We start from the raw sequence: 17,794 nt of genomic DNA on the forward strand, positions 1-17,794 counted from the left end.
CTTTGGCGGCATAAACTGTCAAAATCTGTAAGAGTGTGTGTAGAAATTCAAACAAAATTTTTCAATTTGATATCAGAAGCCGTGCGGCGAAACACATACACAAAATCAGCTGAGCTAGTAACACCACCTTATATTAATTCGCCTTGATCAAAGTGATGTAAAAACATAATGAAAATAAATTGTGATAGTTATATAAATACATTTAATATGAAAAATCGGTTCAGCTCACGTAAATTCTAATATTTTAACGAAATGTTTTGCCGGAACTCTGAAAATATAATAAATTATCTATACTCCCGGTCATTCGAATAGCACTCCCTTTTGATCCTCAGTATGTATAGTTTTCCTTTTGTTTGTTTAATATTCATTATTTTTTATAAAAATGTACATGTTCTACGTATAAACCAGATTTTAAAATTTTATATTAACTTAAAAAAAAATGTAACAAAGTTTTAATGACCTGCAGTGCATAAGTTAATAAAAAAACTAAAAATTGGGGTATGTAATTTTGTAGCCCATGCAATTTATTATAACAAAGTGCTACAAAATACCGTTGATTTTTGTATTATATATGTAAATATATATTTTTTCACAGTTTCACGCATTTTCTTCCATACAAAGTATGCTCGACAAAGTTTGTATATGGATTATAAAAGTTACTGAACTTCAATTAAGAAGGTTTTAAAAAGAACGCTGTCAACAAAATATTGTCGTTTGTTTGTTATGTCGGTTATGTAGTTCGTAAGATATTAATATTTAAAAAATCAAAAAATTTAACTTTAACCTTCTAGAACGTCCTTACTTTTTGCTTGGCATGGTCGGAATGAGCGTAATAGTTCTATTGATCTGCATTTTTCGTATCTGCATAGCTCAACGGCCCGTATTCTATGTAGATATGTTCCAGTAAATCACGAATAACTTAAATTAAAAATTAAATTTTTTTACATATTGTTTAGCATTTCCATTAAAACACCAAATTCGCATAAAATTAATAATACACATTTTTCTTCTAATTGTATACTTTGCGTAGTTCTTTTTGTTACCTTTCTACTACCGTTTTCGCAAAAGGCGAACACATTCCTCCCCTTTCTCCTACTTCCAAAATACAAATCTAGATAAAGGAGTGTCAAATTAGACACACATTTTTTTAAGTTACTTGGCAAACAGTTGGACCCATTCAAGAAACAGAATGAGTGTAAAACTGATATTCTCCCAATTTGGTAAGCCTACTCACAGTGCTGACAAAGTGACACACTACTACAAACCAGGGACGTTTTCTGTTTTATGAGAAAAGGAACCTACCATAATTTTAAGCATCCTACCATCCTACCAACGAGAGAAAAACCTTCCAATTTTGGTAGGAAAAGCCCAAAACGGCAACCCTGGTTATAATACCTAAGCGCGGCCAAATTCCTCCTACACAGAAAGAAGTTCGTTTTCATGTATGCACTACTTCGTTTTTCACATATGCATTATTACGATTTTAAACCGAAATTGTGCATGCATGCATTATTTCGGTATTTTTTCGTATGCATTATTTCGTATGCACAATTTCAGAGTGGACACAAGTTTTTTGGGTCTGGCGTTGCATTATTTTTAAGTATTTTATTTATATTATAAGCCATGTAGTTTTGTGGCAAAATCGGTAGAGCTGAATTACTGATGATGATGAAGTGCTCAAAATCTGATTTATTTTTGTATCATAAAAGAACAAATTTCTCTTGACGGTGACGTAACTTGGAAAAATGTTTGGCATTATACAATGCGCTTTATGACCATTTTTACCATTTCATATATGCATAGCGATTCTAAAAGACTTACCCAATAAGGACTGAAAAAAGTGCTTCCCTGCATGCTTCCTAGAAAGGGGTTTCCTATTTACAATTTACGCGAATGTACTAAAGGAGTATATGTTTATATTATTTGACATTACAAACAGGATTGAATAAGCATTTTAAGTCTAAATAAAACTATTTAATATGAACCTTAAATATTTAAATCCCTTAAAGCAGCATGATTTTTATGAACTAAAAACAGCTGTAAAAGAACTTCTTCAAAATGCCTTCAGAAGTACTTCCTACAAAAGCCCTTCTAGAAGCTCTTCTTTGAGTAGCGAAAGCAGAAGCCCTTCAATTTGTGCCACTCGGTACTAAAATAGAAGGAGAAAGGAACGACTTTCAGAAAGGTCTTTTGGGCCTACTACTACTACTACTACGTAGTATTTATGTGTGACCCCTCAGCCGTCTACCGGTTCAGGAATTTGCACTCTTTTGGCATTTACCTGAAGATACAAAATTATATTTTAACCAAATAAACTAAACAGAAAGAAGGTAATTTCACCAGATATTGTTGAGCATGTTAGAAAAAGTGTTTCATTAACGATTTTCGACTACTAATGACAGAAAGCTTAACCTTTTTTTTCAAAGCTAAAATCTGCTAAAAATTAGATGGATGTCTGGTGTATTGAACTTCAGTAAAAAAACAGGACAATTTAAGTGTGGACCAGGACACCAGTACAATTGGTTTGAATCAGGACTGGAAAACCAGGACGTCTGGCAACCATCCATTAGATTAAAGCTCACCAAAAATCATTAAACTTTTGCTGAGCAAGTATTTCGACGATTATGGTGTAGAAATATTAAAAAAAATAAAAATTATTGCCGCATTTAAGTGTCACCGAAAAATGTAAAATGATTATTCCCAAGGTTCGCCGAAAAATATGATTTCCGAAAATACTTTAGATTCGAAGGTGTGCGGCGAACGTTTTTTTTACGCCTTTATGATGGTATGGTCTAATGTACATGTAGCTGAGTGTGTAGGGACACGTGTTATTATTTGGAAGTTTTTAGAAGGCCCCATGCCAAATTACCACCAGGAGCACTATAACATCCAAAAAATCTTTTAAGAAACTAATTTTATTTATAAAAAAAACTGCATTTTTGGATCTTAATATCCTAATCTAAATATTTTTCCGAAATATTTTGGTGGCGTCTTAAAATATAATAACTTTTGTAGTCCTGGCGGAAAAACCGCAACTTTTTTTGGTGATGCAGTACTGTAATGTACATACATATCGTCGTTTAAAGTACAGAACCGCGTATCAACAAAATGCAAACCGCATATCAAGATAATGCAAAACCAATTCGTTTTCCGCAAAAATTCATTCACTCATGCTCACCCTCATATATTGTATGTATGTATGACTATATATGCGTATTCGCAGTGAAGCCTTTTTACGCCGCTTTTTTATCAGGAACAATTAATTTTGTATAACAAATAATGGAAATTAATTATTGGCGCCACCCAACGCATTCGTCAAATTCAGAGTACAAAAACAAATTACTGTTATTGAAATTGAATTGCTTCAATTGGAATGCATATATGTATATGTATGTATGTGAACATATGCTTATGCATAATCGGATGTAAATATAAATATGTACATATATATATATACACACTTATTTACAAACAAATTGCTATTTTCGCGTACAATCAAAAAGTTTAAACAAAAGCGCCAAACAACAACAGTGATGTGCGCAGGGCAAAAACAGTTCGCCTTCAAAAGCATATGTTCATTTTGTTTTTGTAGACTTTGCTAGCAGCATTTACCGCAATATCGGACATTGGACAAACAGGTAAATTTCATTATAGCACAGAAATCGCTTTTCCCTGCAACTTTATTGGTTATTAATCCAGCAATCAAAGCTGTTAGCTGCATGTTGCATATACGTATCGTTTTTGTTATTGCTTGTCTACTGACACTGACAAGCCAACTGCATTCGGTTTGCGGAAATTTATTATTAAATCATGCTGCCCGTTGTGTCCACTTTTTAATGTTTCTCATTGATTGTTTGAAAGCATGCAAATATCACTACATATGTATATAACTACATACAACATTTAAATTAAATTGCATGCATTGGCACTTATGCCGCTGCCATTTTGTTACTCAGCTTTTGTGCTATTGTCAGGTGAGGCATCAAGCAAGTGTCATTTCGACAGCTGTTTTAATTTTTGCACCAGAATTGATTTCGATCTTTCGTCTTTTAATTGTCAAAATAAAATTAAAAAGAAATGTTATAATAATTACTAGCTTTTGCCCACAGCTTCGCCCGTGTGATATTTGGTTCAACGTAATTCTTTTAAATGTAACAAAGAAGGAAACAAATCATTTCACCACCTAATTATAACAACTTTTATTTAAAAAAAAAAGTTAAGCAATTCAAATTAATAACATCTACTGCAATACATTTCGTAAACAACGTTTCGGGACTTATTGTCTTGAGCATGTATGTATATTAGGGTGGTCCTTACATGTAGGAAGCAAATTTTTATATCAGATTTCCTAAGCCTCAACCCCTATGTCGATACTACAATAGTGTAAGATATCAAATATAAATTTTGGCCCCGATTGAAGTCTGTTAAGGCGTGGCGCACAGGGGTCCAAATTCAGATTACCCTATGACGACGTCTTAACCGACTCCAATGGGGCCAAAATTTTTATGTGGGACCAAAATCTTAGTAGAATCGATTTTGGGTATTAAATAAAATTTGTTTTTTAATTTTTTGAGTCTCCATGGAGCAGCTGGCCTCAGACCCCATTGCAACTCGCCTTTACCGACTCCAATTGGGGCCAAAATTTACATGAAACATCTTCGAATACGGTAGTCTTGGTTTTGGATATGAGTTGGCAAAACAATTAAATTTAATTTTTCGAGTCTCTACAGAACCTTGGTCCCTGTGCAACACGCCTTAACCGTCCCCAATCGACACCAAAATTTGTATGTGATATCTTTGGCCGTGTTATTACCGATTAAAGGGGTGAGACTGAAAAAAAAATCGCGCATTTGATTTTTAAGGACCACCCTAATGTATATTTATAGATTTCTGGCTGTCGATACACGTGAGAAGCCAACGTAGAGTTGTGAGTGCGAGAAACATGGAGTGCCCAGATGTTTTCCTGCAACTTTAAGTGTTTATCCTAGGCTTTATTAATCGTTTAGGGCTACTTTTAAATATAGTGTTTTAAAAGGGCTATACAAAAATCAAAACAAAAACAATAAATTTAAATTATTATTTGTGTTTGTCCACCTTAACCCACGTCTATACCTGCTATGGACACTCGCATACGAACTGTCAGTCTTCTCGCGTTCGAAATCTTATCGAGAGAAATATTTGTACGAGGGCATTTCATCGCACATCATTTCAGTGCGAATATGTTGATAGTGTTACATGAATGTTTCGAAAATTTAATTTGTTTTTGCTTGGTTGTGTTTTAACAGCATTCCTCCAAATGACAAAATATCTTTCTTACTCGGAATGAAAAAGATATGAAAAACTAGTTGTTAAACTCAAAGCCAGATATGCGATAACAAGTATGCAATAAATATTCTGAAATATTAGCAAAAAAAGACCAAAAATCGGTGGATAGTATGTATGAATTTAGTTGCAAAATATAGCAGATAATTTTCCAATAGTTTCTCCAACGACGATAGAAAGGAAAAGGTCAAAGAAAATCGGCAAGTAGAAGCAATTTGGGAAATTTGCGCGCAAAAGTACTGATTAATTAATATGTCATATGTAATAATACATTTAAAAGTAATCTTTGTCTTAATTTTTTTTTTTAATTTCGAATTTAAAACGTAGTCAGTAAATACATAGTATCTGGAGTATTGGCCTACAAGCATAGAGAAAAAGCTTAAGCTTTTGTAACAGTAGATATACATATCTTTTTATACAAATTTTTATTACGTTAATTTGAACGCTGCCGATTAGTAGGTATGCAAAAAAATTTTGCAACCAAAACTTGAACACAATAAAGTGACCAGTTGTTATGAATATACCACTCAGCTAGGTGGGTACCTAATACTACTGATACATGTTGCAAACATAGGAAATATAAAAGTTATAAAATTAAAATATCATCATCACTAATCGCATTGTCATTAAGACAGCAGCCGCCTTTTGTAACTGTTGACTCAATGAGCTCGTTCAAATATTTATTTCATTCACAATTTGTTTGTGAATTTTATTGTTTGGCTTGTCATTGATAACTCAATATAGATTTGCTTAACAATATACACTAAAGATTTGATAAATAAATTTGTCTGCATCTTTTCCACAATTACGTCCGCATTTTTTTTAATTTTTTTTTTTAGTTTTCTAAACCTTATATGTATTAATATTTTACTCATAACATCAGCTTTTTCGCAAAAACATTTTTTACACCTAAATTTGGGCACTTCCTTGTTCCGCACTGGCTGAGGTTTATATGTATGTACATTAATTTACGACATGAATAATGCCCGCATGTGTTTTATCAAGATTTTGAATAGATAATAACAATTATATTTTCAGTATTGCTGAGTAATGGAAGTAGCAAATGTTGCAACAAAATTTTTATGTGAATCAAATAGCCGAAAACTTCCACAAATAAAAAGCACAAATGTGCATAATTTAATGAATACGATTTTAAGTAAAAATTCGACTGCAAATATGAAATTATAATACTTGGGTGAGGGAATCCAATCCCGCATAAAAATCGCAATCCGCGGTATTTGCGGGACTGAAAAAAAAAATCATATTATTTCCTTTGAATTGATATGTAAAAAATACGAATTGATTTAGAAAATCTACGTACTAACTTTTAATAAGGTTGACTTTTTTGATTATATTTACGAAGGAATGATAAAGTATTTCAAGTTTCATCTTTTAAATTCGACCTTATTTTATTGCACCATCAGGANCGAATAATGCCCGCATGTGTTTCATCAAGATTTTGAATAGATAATAACAATTATATTTTCAGTATTGCTGAGTAATGGCAGTAGCAAATGTTGCAACAAAATTTTTATGTGATTTAAACAGCCGAAAACTTTCACAAATGAAAAGCATAAATGTGCATAACTTAATGAATACGATTTTAAGCAAAAATTCGACTGCAAATATAAAATTATAATACTTGGGTGAGGGAATCCAATCCCGCATGAAAATCGCAATCCGCGGGATTTGCGGGACTGAAAAAAAAATCATATTATTTCCTTTGAATTGATATATAAAAAATACGAATTGATTTAGAAAATCTACGTACTAACTCTTAATAAGGTTGACTTTTTTGATTATATTTACGAAGGAATGATAAAGTCTTTCAAGTTTCATCTTTTAAATTCGACCTTATTTTATTGCACCATCAGGAACTTTTGATTTTGATGCTTATGCATGGTTTCGTTGGTATTGTTCAAAATCACTATATCTGTTGAGTTTTATGAATATTCGAAATTAAGCAGCTCAGAAAAAAAAAAAAAAATTCCGGACTGTTTTTCACTTGTATATTGTGTTCATAAACCGGTAAGTGTACAAAGTTTAAACTAGTTATCAAAGCGAACGTTTTCAAATTTTAATTTATTACGTACNAACTTTTGATTTTGATGCTTATGCATGGTTTCGTTGGTATTGTTCAAAATCACTATATCTGTTGAGTTTTATGAATATTCGAAATTAAGCAGCTCAGAAAAAAAAAAAAAAATTCCGGACTGTTTTTCACTTGTATATTGTGTTCATAAACCGGTAAGTGTACAAAGTTTAAACTAGTTATCAAAGCGAACGTTTTCAAATTTTAATTTATTACGTAGGACCACAAAAAAAATCGATGAAAGGTTAATAAAACCAGATCAGGTGTTTTATATGCTTCTGGGGTCGCTGAACACGAATCCGAAGTCCGCCTTGCTCCATAACGTCCTGATTTGCTTCTTACCTCAAAACACATTGCGAAACGCAATGGACTCCTCCAAAAAGCCTTCTGAANCAATTATTACAAAAAAAAATCGATGAAAGGTTAATAAAACCAGATCAGGTGTTTTATATGCTTCTGGGGTCGCTGAACACGAATCCGAAGTCCGCCTTGCTCCATAACGTCCTGATTTGCTTCTTACCTCAAAACACATTGCGAAACGCAATGGACTCCTCCAAAAAGCCTTCTGAATTACGTTCTATAAAAGCCCTTCTGGAAGGCCTTCTATGGGTAGCGAAAGAAGAAGCCTTTCAATTGCTGACAGTCCATACATCAAAGAAAGGAGAAAGGAATGTAGAGTGGAAGGCCTCCTGACTCTCAGGAAGTCCTCTCGGAAGGGCTTTTAACTACTGAAATTATCTACTGGGTTATAAAATGATTATATTTAAACAATACAGTCATGCACGACGAACGTTTAGGCGAGCACGTTCACAACTCGCATTCGTCTAATTAGGAAATTTCAAAATCCTGTTGTCTAATATGGTATTTCTTTCATTTTCTTTAACTAATACAAGAAAATAATGCATCGAATTCACCCTCTACATTAGTCCAAAATTTAAAACCTGAAAGAGTTATACCAAATTGGGCGGTTAAAAAAAATGTAACCATTCGTGCTTTAGCAATACAATCTCTAGATAAATATTTTAAATTAAACTTAAAATGTTTACGCATAAATAAATATTTTTTAGAAGTCATTCAAGTTTCGAATTCGGTGGACAAATATTTTGGAATCGTATCAATTGACCAAAGAAATTTCCATCATACGTTCTTACGATTTCAAAATCGAATCTCTTGCTTTGCGGTGCACCATTACGTCAATAATGTACAAGGCACGAAAATATCGTTATGATTTTTTTTTTTTCACAGCACATAAAACAAAGAATGTCAGCCATTTCTGCATACTTAAATCAAATTATTGTTTTTTTCTTTTATAATCAAGTTCACTCAGCATACGAAAGATATGCAGCAACAAACTTCTTCATTCGCTTATTTTATATTCATACAGGAGGCACTTAAATTATTTTTTGAATGTAGAAAATATAATCAAAAAGTTTATGCATTTAAATGGTTTTATAAGAATGTATGCACATGCGTAGCTATGTATTTGATGGAATTTCATGGAGATCATATTTTGGGTACAGTGTGTCAAAAAAACTTTAGAATTACAAAGTATATGTATTTTCCCTAAATACGTTATGATTTGTTACAAAATACAAAGGGCGATACAAATTCAATATAGAGTCGGCTGAATGCTCTGAACCATAAAACTGAACGGCGTTTAGGATTTTGATTATTTTAAACGAGCAATTCTTGTTCATAGGTACACACATATGCATATATATCCGAAGTTGGTACCGATTAAAGTGAAGCATCATTATATGCGAATCAAATGGAAAGAATTCAAAAAATCCTAATTTTAGAAATAATATTTAGTAGGGTTGCCAGCTATTTCCAGCCGCATATTTATTTAGCTTTTTGTTTTAAAAACTAAGATACTATAATATTTTCGAATATTAGTGTAAGGTTGCCACTTATTTACAAAATTTAATTAAAAGGACTATTAAATGAAAGGTATTTTCGAGAGCCCTAATCCAAAAATATTTTCGTAAATAAAAAACGCCTAAAAAATGGTCAATAAATATTTATTGAGCCAAATTTTCTTAAGCAATACGAAGTTCTTCAGAAATTTGCTACGCTTTCTACTATGGTTTGCTAAAGTTTGTTTGTGAAGAAATTGCTTCAACAGAAATTTTCATTATTTCGAAAGGAAGAAGTTAGACAACAGGCTGGACACTACTATTGACACACACGAAATTATTGCAATTTATTTCTTTACCGTTTACTTAAAAGTACTTAGCTTTGTACCAGAGTTGGTAAGTGAAAGCTTACATTTTGTGCCCTCCCTATATAAATCGTACAGGAAGCTTTTGAAAGCTTTAACGCGCGTGGCTATTACACTATGCGACAGTCAAAATCGGGATGGGATGAAACCAACGGGAAATGTTATATCGGTCAAAAACAAGTTATACGTGTCCTGGCGTTTCGCTGGGTCACGTCTAGGAATCGAGATATATATATAACTATCATATAGGGGAAATTGTCACCTTTGGTGGTCTTTTTTTGACATAACTCGAGAACCACTAGTCCGATTTTGCTCAAACAAAAATAAAAAAAACTGTTGATTATATAGAAAAATGTTATATGAACAGATTAAAGGATTTGTAATTTTTTTAAATTTGTTTGAGCAAAATCGGACCAGTGGTTCTCGAGTTATGTCAATAAAAGACCACCAAAGGTGACAATTTCCCCTATATGATAGTTATATATATATCTCGATTCCTAGACGTGACCCAGCGAAACGCCGGGAAACGTATAACTTATTTTTTACCGATATAACTTTCCCCGGTAGTTTGAACCCTTCCTGATCACTGACCCCTACCATTTGTCTCACAGTGTTATGTAACCAACTGCGCTTTATAAATTCAAACAAACAAAACAAGCATGATCGCTAAAATTAAGCTTGAAAACCCCGAATAAAATTTTCGGCCCTGCTGATTAGGCTCAAATATGAACGCAATGATAAAATTTTTTTGACATACTTTGTAGAAAAAGTGGTATTGGTTATGATATAAAGGCGTGTTCACATGTACACATACATGTTTTATCGAAAACCCCGATTTTTTTCATTTCATACAAACTTTGACCTCCCAATCAAATTTTCGAGTCTTTCGAAGTTTTCAACCGTTTTTCCAGTTTAAGAGTAACCCCTGAATAATTTTAAAATTAAATATATATTATTTCGGGATGAACAGTATATCATATTTGATTCCAATAAGTTAATGTTTGGCGCTTAAATATTTTCTACGTGTTTGGCCGGGCATCTCCTCCAATTCGTGTTCTGTTTCCCAATGTTGTGACACAAATGAAGAGATCTAGACTTTTACTCCACATTCGAAGAAGCTTTTTATGGCGGGGGTTTGCCATAGTCTGCCGCGGGGTGACCTCTATTTGAAAGCTTGATTTTTTAGAGAGTAAGCTATATATTTAAATAAAAAAATATAAAAGTATAAATAAAAAAATTAAAATTTTTTTAACAAAGAAAAATAGCCAGAACTTGTTTTGCTTTAAATAAAACTTTATTAAAGATATTATGCCTTTTTATTCTAAAAACAAAATTGTATGTTTGGATTCAATGCGTTAGAAACGTCCCGATCTTTTTCACAGAAATCTGGTCAATGTAAATATATTATTAGAAACATTAAAAATTTTTGCTTCAGATCTAAAAAAAACTTTGAACTTATTTGGCTTTACTCTTTTCTAAATAAAAGCGCCTTTACCGTTAATAGTTTTGTTTTTGTTCTTGACATCATTCCAACAAATGTATTTTCAATGTATGAAAACTATGTTAAACAAAACTAGTTTATCTGATTTTTTCTTTATTTCAAAATCGTGAGCCGGTATTTTTTCATATTGCAGTTTTTCAAATAACTCGAAAACGGGTTATGGAAGAAAGGCGAATAATCGAACACCCTAAAGTAGTACTTTAATAATATCGTACATTATGCCGAAGAAAAATTGTATATAAAAACGAGTCCCACTGTGCACCTTCATGCACATTTACATATACATACATATATACATTTGGAATGTAGAAAATTTTATTAATGTCTCACAAATAAATATAATAATAAAGAAAAAGTTCACAACTACAATCAACGACTCCAAGTGGAGGCAAGAACTTGAGTACGGCGGAAGAAAAAACGCTATGCTCGCTAACTGAAAAGAATTGTTTTCAGTTTTCCTTGAGCGGAAGCAATCAAAAAATTTAAAAAGTTCGCCACCGATTGAGGTGTATGTATGTACGTGTATGTTTCAATGTATATCCGCGCATTGAAATGCCATCGATTAAATCTATGCTCGAGTGTGTAACAGCCTGACTAACAGAATTTGTGCTATCAATTTTAATGTACCTACATACATAAATACTAGCGTTGGGTAGTATCAATACCAAAAGTACTCAGAGCTCGATTCTCAAAGCGATCACGGTACCCGGTTTTTAAAAGTATCGATAGTGGGTTTGGAGTCAAAGTACTCAATACTCACAAAAGAACTCTAAAGTACTCAGAACTTAAACGAAATAGAAAGTGATCAGTACTCAAAAATACTCTGTCCCAATCATTACTCTTGATACTTGTACACAGAATCGATTTAAAGTACTTACTCAGTATTAAGTGTCGAATAGATAATTAAAGTTCTAGATAAGTCTTTATATTTGCTCTCAATTACAAGTTTCAATAATTTTTAAGTACAATACATGTACCCAGTACAGTAAACCTTTCATTTTAACATGTGTGTATTTAAAGAAAATACTAAGCACTTACTCTCAAAAATACCCAATCCTTTAAAGGTTCGATACCTAATAACTCGATGCTTAAAAGAACTGCATACTTCCGAACACTAATAAATACTTGTCTACATACCCTGCAAACCAAAGTTCCCGAAATCTTTAGGAGTATCTGATTTCTGTAACGATTTTTTTCCGAATCTTCAAAGAAAATTATATGAAGTGGTTGACACGAACTCGTAAAGAAATTTCTGTACGAAAAATAAAGAAAATTCTGAAAAAAGTCTGCAAGAAATTCTTCACATAGCAGCATTATTTTCATTTCTTTACCGATTTTCTTCCGAAATTTCGTAAAAGAATGGAAGTGTGCGTAATTTATTTCATTTTAGAAAATTCGGCAAAAAATCGGATGGGATCTTTCCGAATTCTTTAAAAATTCTTTACGATTCAGAATACTCTGAAAAAATGGTTTGCAGGGTATATGCATAGATACATATACATATGTATGTACTATGAACATACCTAAGTATACATACTTACACATGTACATCACCGCACATAAACACAGATTTAGTGAACAGGTAGATGTAGTAAAAGAAAGAATTTCGGATTTCTTAAATATAAAGGGCAATTCACGTCAAATGTCCCAAGCGCGCTGAGCGGTATAAAACAAGCTACTTTTCGACTAGCTGTGAGGCAGACAGAAAATTGAAAAATAATTCCAAAACCGTGAAGTCTACAGATTTCAGGTGGTGCCATCCGTTTTCCAACATTTTCTAATTTTCATGGTGAAAATAGAAACGAAAATTTATTTGTAATTTTTCACAATGATGGTAGCTTCTAATACGGTTTTTAGTCATCTCAATTGAAAGATCAGGTATTTTAAAATAGAAATCTATATAACTATATAACAAGTAAGAAAGTCTAAGTTCGGGCAGAGCCGAACATTAAATACCCGGCGCAGGTGCCGCTACATGGTAAGCCGGTGTGTATCAGTTTTGAGTAAATTAGCGTCCTTAAATTTCGAAATATTGAAGTTTCAAGCATTTCTGAAATTTGCCGTTATATGAAAAGTGGTCGTAATTTGNGTATATAATAAAAAAAGGAGTTGTTGTGTCTGAAGCACCCCCTTTTGCAGAATTACAAACCCCTTCGCCTCAAATTTATATACTTATGTATATGTACAGTGTACACTAGAACACCAAAAAAAAAACGACCGCTTAAATTTCAAATATTTTTGCAAGGCACCTCCGATTTTTGTTTTTTGGTTTGGCCAAGTATACTTCTTTAAATGAGTATTTTCTCATAATTCAATCAGGCTAAATGTTTCTAACAAAGATTTAGTCATTCGACTAATCTGACGCGGAAATTTGAAGAATTCGATCTTCTTTATTCCGAGTCTGCTTTTTGAAAACGACTCCATCATAATAATTCCCTCGGGGAGCGAATGGGAGAAAGATTTGAACCTAAGAACATACTCCAAATCTGCCACCTCACATATCGGCGAGTCAAAATTAAACTAAAGACTAGGGAGTGATGTATATTCTAAAAAAAAATTGTCTATAAAACTGAGCTTTCGACTATCAAGACTATTGCAGCGCATTTCAAGCGGATCTTACACCTATCTGGTCGCGGATCAATTCAGTATAAAGATTCCACGCTTTTGTACAATTGGATCGATCCCCTCTCTTCTGCTGGTAGAAGGGATCATTATCGGACACTGACTTTAGGGACGTGGACGCCATCGGAATGGGATTTCCGGCGAATGACTACTATCGCAGCTGTCGTGCCGATGGCCAAGTCTGCGTTTTCGAATCTTTGTGGGACCTAAGCTGCGAACTAAAATACTTTATTAGACGAACTAACTGGGTTTTATGAATACCGCTACAAAATCGCTTCAACAATTTTCTTGGAAAAAGGTAAAATTCCGGAGTTGTAGTGCTAACTAAAAATTAAGAGCACAAACAGAGAAGTTCCGATTTTACAACGAGCGATCCTTAAAAACTTATAGGCCGACTGTCAGAGTAAATCTTTATCCATCTAATATATAAGTGGCGCGTGGACTATTAACTGATTCCTTTATAGCATCTGAAATACGGTACAGAAATCCATCAACCTACATATGTATAGAGCGCTCCACTCCATTCGTGAAAACGTAATCTTGGCCTCTGTTCCCGTTCATGACTTAGAAAAATGCATGTAAAAGAAGGAAACAATCGAAGTCTGGTAAGGTACGAAGTTGAAATTTCCACAGATTTACGAATTCCTATTCGCGAGGTTATAGGAAACTCCAATGCTTTTTAGGCTGAAAAGTAATTAATAAATAAGTTTGAAAAAAGGAGAAAAAACAAAAAGACAAACCACATCCACTCATTGTTCGTTCTGAAGAAGTCACATTGCCGTGACCAGGATTCGAACCTGGGTTACTACGGCCACAACGTAGGGTCCTAACCACTAGACGATCACGGCTACTGAATGCTTGCTGCATTGCTTTACTTAAAAGTAATTTAATGTACATAAAAATATGACTCAACGGAATTTGTAGCTAATTATATATTACAAAAGGAAAGGTTAATGGAGGCAGAGAGCAAGCATAGATTTGTGCAACAAAAAACTATAAAAAAAGTAAGCGGCAATACAACAAAGGCAACAAAAGAAAAACATAACAATAACACCGTTGTTGAAAAGACTAATGAGTTAAACTTTTCTAAAGCAAGACAACTGGAACATACATACAAACACACACATGTAGCAAACTACGTACAGTTATTGGTTGAAGGCAAAATGTTTTGTCCACTACTTACTATGTATGATTAGTTGTGTGTTACTTTAGTTGGCACCGCCCCTGCCCACGACTTCATTTCCTTAAATTAATGCGTTCAACTTTTCAGTACAAAGTATCCCCAATTAGAGAAAGAAAAAATTTGGTAGGAGTTTTGCCTGCAGTATGTACATATTTATGTGTTTATAAATAAACATTCATACATACATACAAGTTTTGGAATTTTTTTCTGTCATCACTTACTTGATAGCTAGACGCGACGGCGTTGACCGCGCACATTCATACATACGAATTTGTAAACAAACTCTGAAGTGTGTGCACTTTCGCTGCTGTTAATCAAAATAATAACAACTATTACGACATTTATGAACGGAAAATAATGGTGAGCTACAAGTGCCTAGCAAATAACTGCAGGCTAAGAAAACTGACGCAACATTTGTTAAGCAAATTAACTCCCTTCAACATCGAAGGCATACAAAAAAAAATCTGACGCAAGAGACGCCTCAGGCTTCGATTTAAAATAAATTTATAGAAAATTATTTATTGTTATTGGTAGTATGACCAACATTATTAAAATAGTATTAGAGTAAGAGAGTATTGAATATACATACATACATACGTAGTTTCTTAATACAAAATAAGATAACATAAATGTGGCAGTACCATTGATTAATTTAAAGATTTGTATGTTAACTATTTTGTTTACTTGTGTTTTGTCATTTGAAATACGAGTATTCATCTCGAAATATGAGGTTAGATTTAAATGGGAGGTCATTAAAAGTATCACTCAGACTAAAAGAACACCCTTACTATTGGCAGATACATTTACGTCTAATAAATCGTTGCTCATAAATTTAGATAATGTTATAGCGAATTGCAATTGAGACTTTAAAACGTTGACGATTTCCGCGAAAGGTTTGCTTTTTCAAATTATGCGCTCCTCTATTTCCTCTTGGAAGTTGCATTTTTCGACACCATTCCTATGGAGTTTGAACGCATGCGGTGCTAGCAAGTAGGGGCCAGTTAGTTGGCCTATAATTAGTCTGCTCTTTTTTTTTTGATAACAAGAAATCAGTATTACTTATTATCTATTACTCGAATTTTCAGCTTAACAAATATAACGATTTTGGGTATTTTCCTTTGTTAGTTTGATAAGAGTATGCCTGTACTCTGGCCCAAAAACAATTTTTCGTACAATCCTGCATCCTTATTTTCTGTGATCTTTGGTTATGTTTTATTCTGTCAAACTGTTACTCTTGCTATAATGCAGTCTTTTATTTTTTTTTGCATTTCATAAGGTTTCAATAGTTATTTGCCAAGTTTTTTTTAATGAAACGATTATAATTTGAATTTAGCGAAATTATAGAAAATAATACCAATTCCTTTGAATATATCGTGAATATGAAAAATTTAAGCTGGAGATGTAGTGGCGAAAATATAAATAGGGAAGAGACATTTAAGCATTCTTTGGCTATTCCCCTTTTTATTATTTAATGTTTATAATTTTTTATGAAAGCGGAGCTTGTTAACTAACAAAGACCATGTGAGTCACAATTTCGAACATTGTACAAATATTAGCAAAATTCGACAAAGTTTTATCAAAATTTTGAGCTTTTTAATTAGCTTTTTTAGAAAAAGCATTATTGCCGTTAATTTTTAGTACATTTTTTGTGGAAGATGTTGCTTATTTTCTCGATACAAAAAAAAATATTGAACATACTTTGTATGGAAGAAAATGCGCGAGCAGCAAATTAAAAAAAAAAATCACGGTAAATCCAAGTTACTTCAAACTTACACTTTATTATAATTAATGGGCTACAAAACTGCATAATCAAGGCAATTCTAGAAAAACTGATTAAAATGTTTAAAATTTGGACCAAAATATGTAAAAATTTATTGAATTTTTAAGATTTTCTACAAAGCTAAAAAAAAAAATAAAAAACACTTATTAAACAAAGAAATGTAGCCAAAACTTGTTTCCCTATTTACATTCTCGCCACCGTTTATATTGTGTGTATTCTTAAGATAATTTTTCAAGTTTTTTTCTGGTCACCGTAAAGATAGTAGACTGCAGCTCATAAGTGTGTATCGCATCATCTACCGTCTCCGCAGATCTGCGCTAATCATCTTTTGTAGCTCCAAGAGACCTTTAAAACTCAGGTTCGGGATCGCAGAGCCTGTTTGCCTGTCAAAAATGACGCCATACTACAGTGAAGAACTTGAATCCTGAAACTAAGTTGAGTGATGCTAAGCAGCCAGAGCTTCTAAATGCTCTCTAGTCTGTCTAGAAATAAGTTCTCTCTCATTACTGACATAAATAATTGACTTACCCATATGGGTGATTAGCCAATGTAACAGCATGGACTACATTAACTTACCTTAACCTTTTTTCGCAATGAATTTCAACGACAATTTGCTAGACAGTACGATTCCAAGGTACTTTGTGCTCGGCTTTAGTTGTGAGTGGTCTACTCTAATTTAAGTCTGTTTCAGACTGGAATCTTTTAGTCTAATTTACGTAAATGCCCAGTCCCGTTACTGCAGCCCAGTTGGTGTTGGCCCTTAGCATCCTAATGGTGATAACATTTCTTTTATGGTGTACCTTTATGCGCTTTCCACCGGACCTCATTCAAGTTTCATTGCACTGAGATCTTTCTTAAGCCCAATAGGTAGGTTTCTTATTTCATTCTTCAGAACTGGCTGCACTTCAACAAAGTAAACCGTACAAAAGTCTTTACGGGAAAATATGTTATGCTGATAGACCTAAAATCGTTCGGGTATATAAAGCAAATTTTTTCCTGCTTTTGTCATAAAAGCCACTCTTGCAGTTTTCTATGATGCTGGCACATAATTTAGATTAATGCATACCTACAAC

At 33.1% G+C, this 17,794-nt stretch overlaps 1 non-coding gene across 1 annotated transcript; it reads right to left on the reverse strand.

The window, feature by feature from the left end:
• Positions 1-14,534: 14,534 nt before the first annotated feature.
• Positions 14,535-14,606, reverse strand: TRNAH-GUG (transfer RNA histidin (anticodon GUG)). Its single transcript has one exon. It is a non-coding gene; the product is annotated as a tRNA-His (tRNA).
• Between the last annotated feature and the right edge of the window lie 3,188 nt (positions 14,607-17,794).

The sequence above is a fragment of the Rhagoletis zephyria genome, unplaced genomic scaffold, assembly GCF_001687245.7.
Source record: "Rhagoletis zephyria isolate East Lansing unplaced genomic scaffold, Rhagoletis_zephyria_1.1 Rzeph_scaffold_09000, whole genome shotgun sequence".
In the NCBI taxonomy this organism is placed as follows: domain Eukaryota; kingdom Metazoa; phylum Arthropoda; class Insecta; order Diptera; family Tephritidae; genus Rhagoletis; species Rhagoletis zephyria.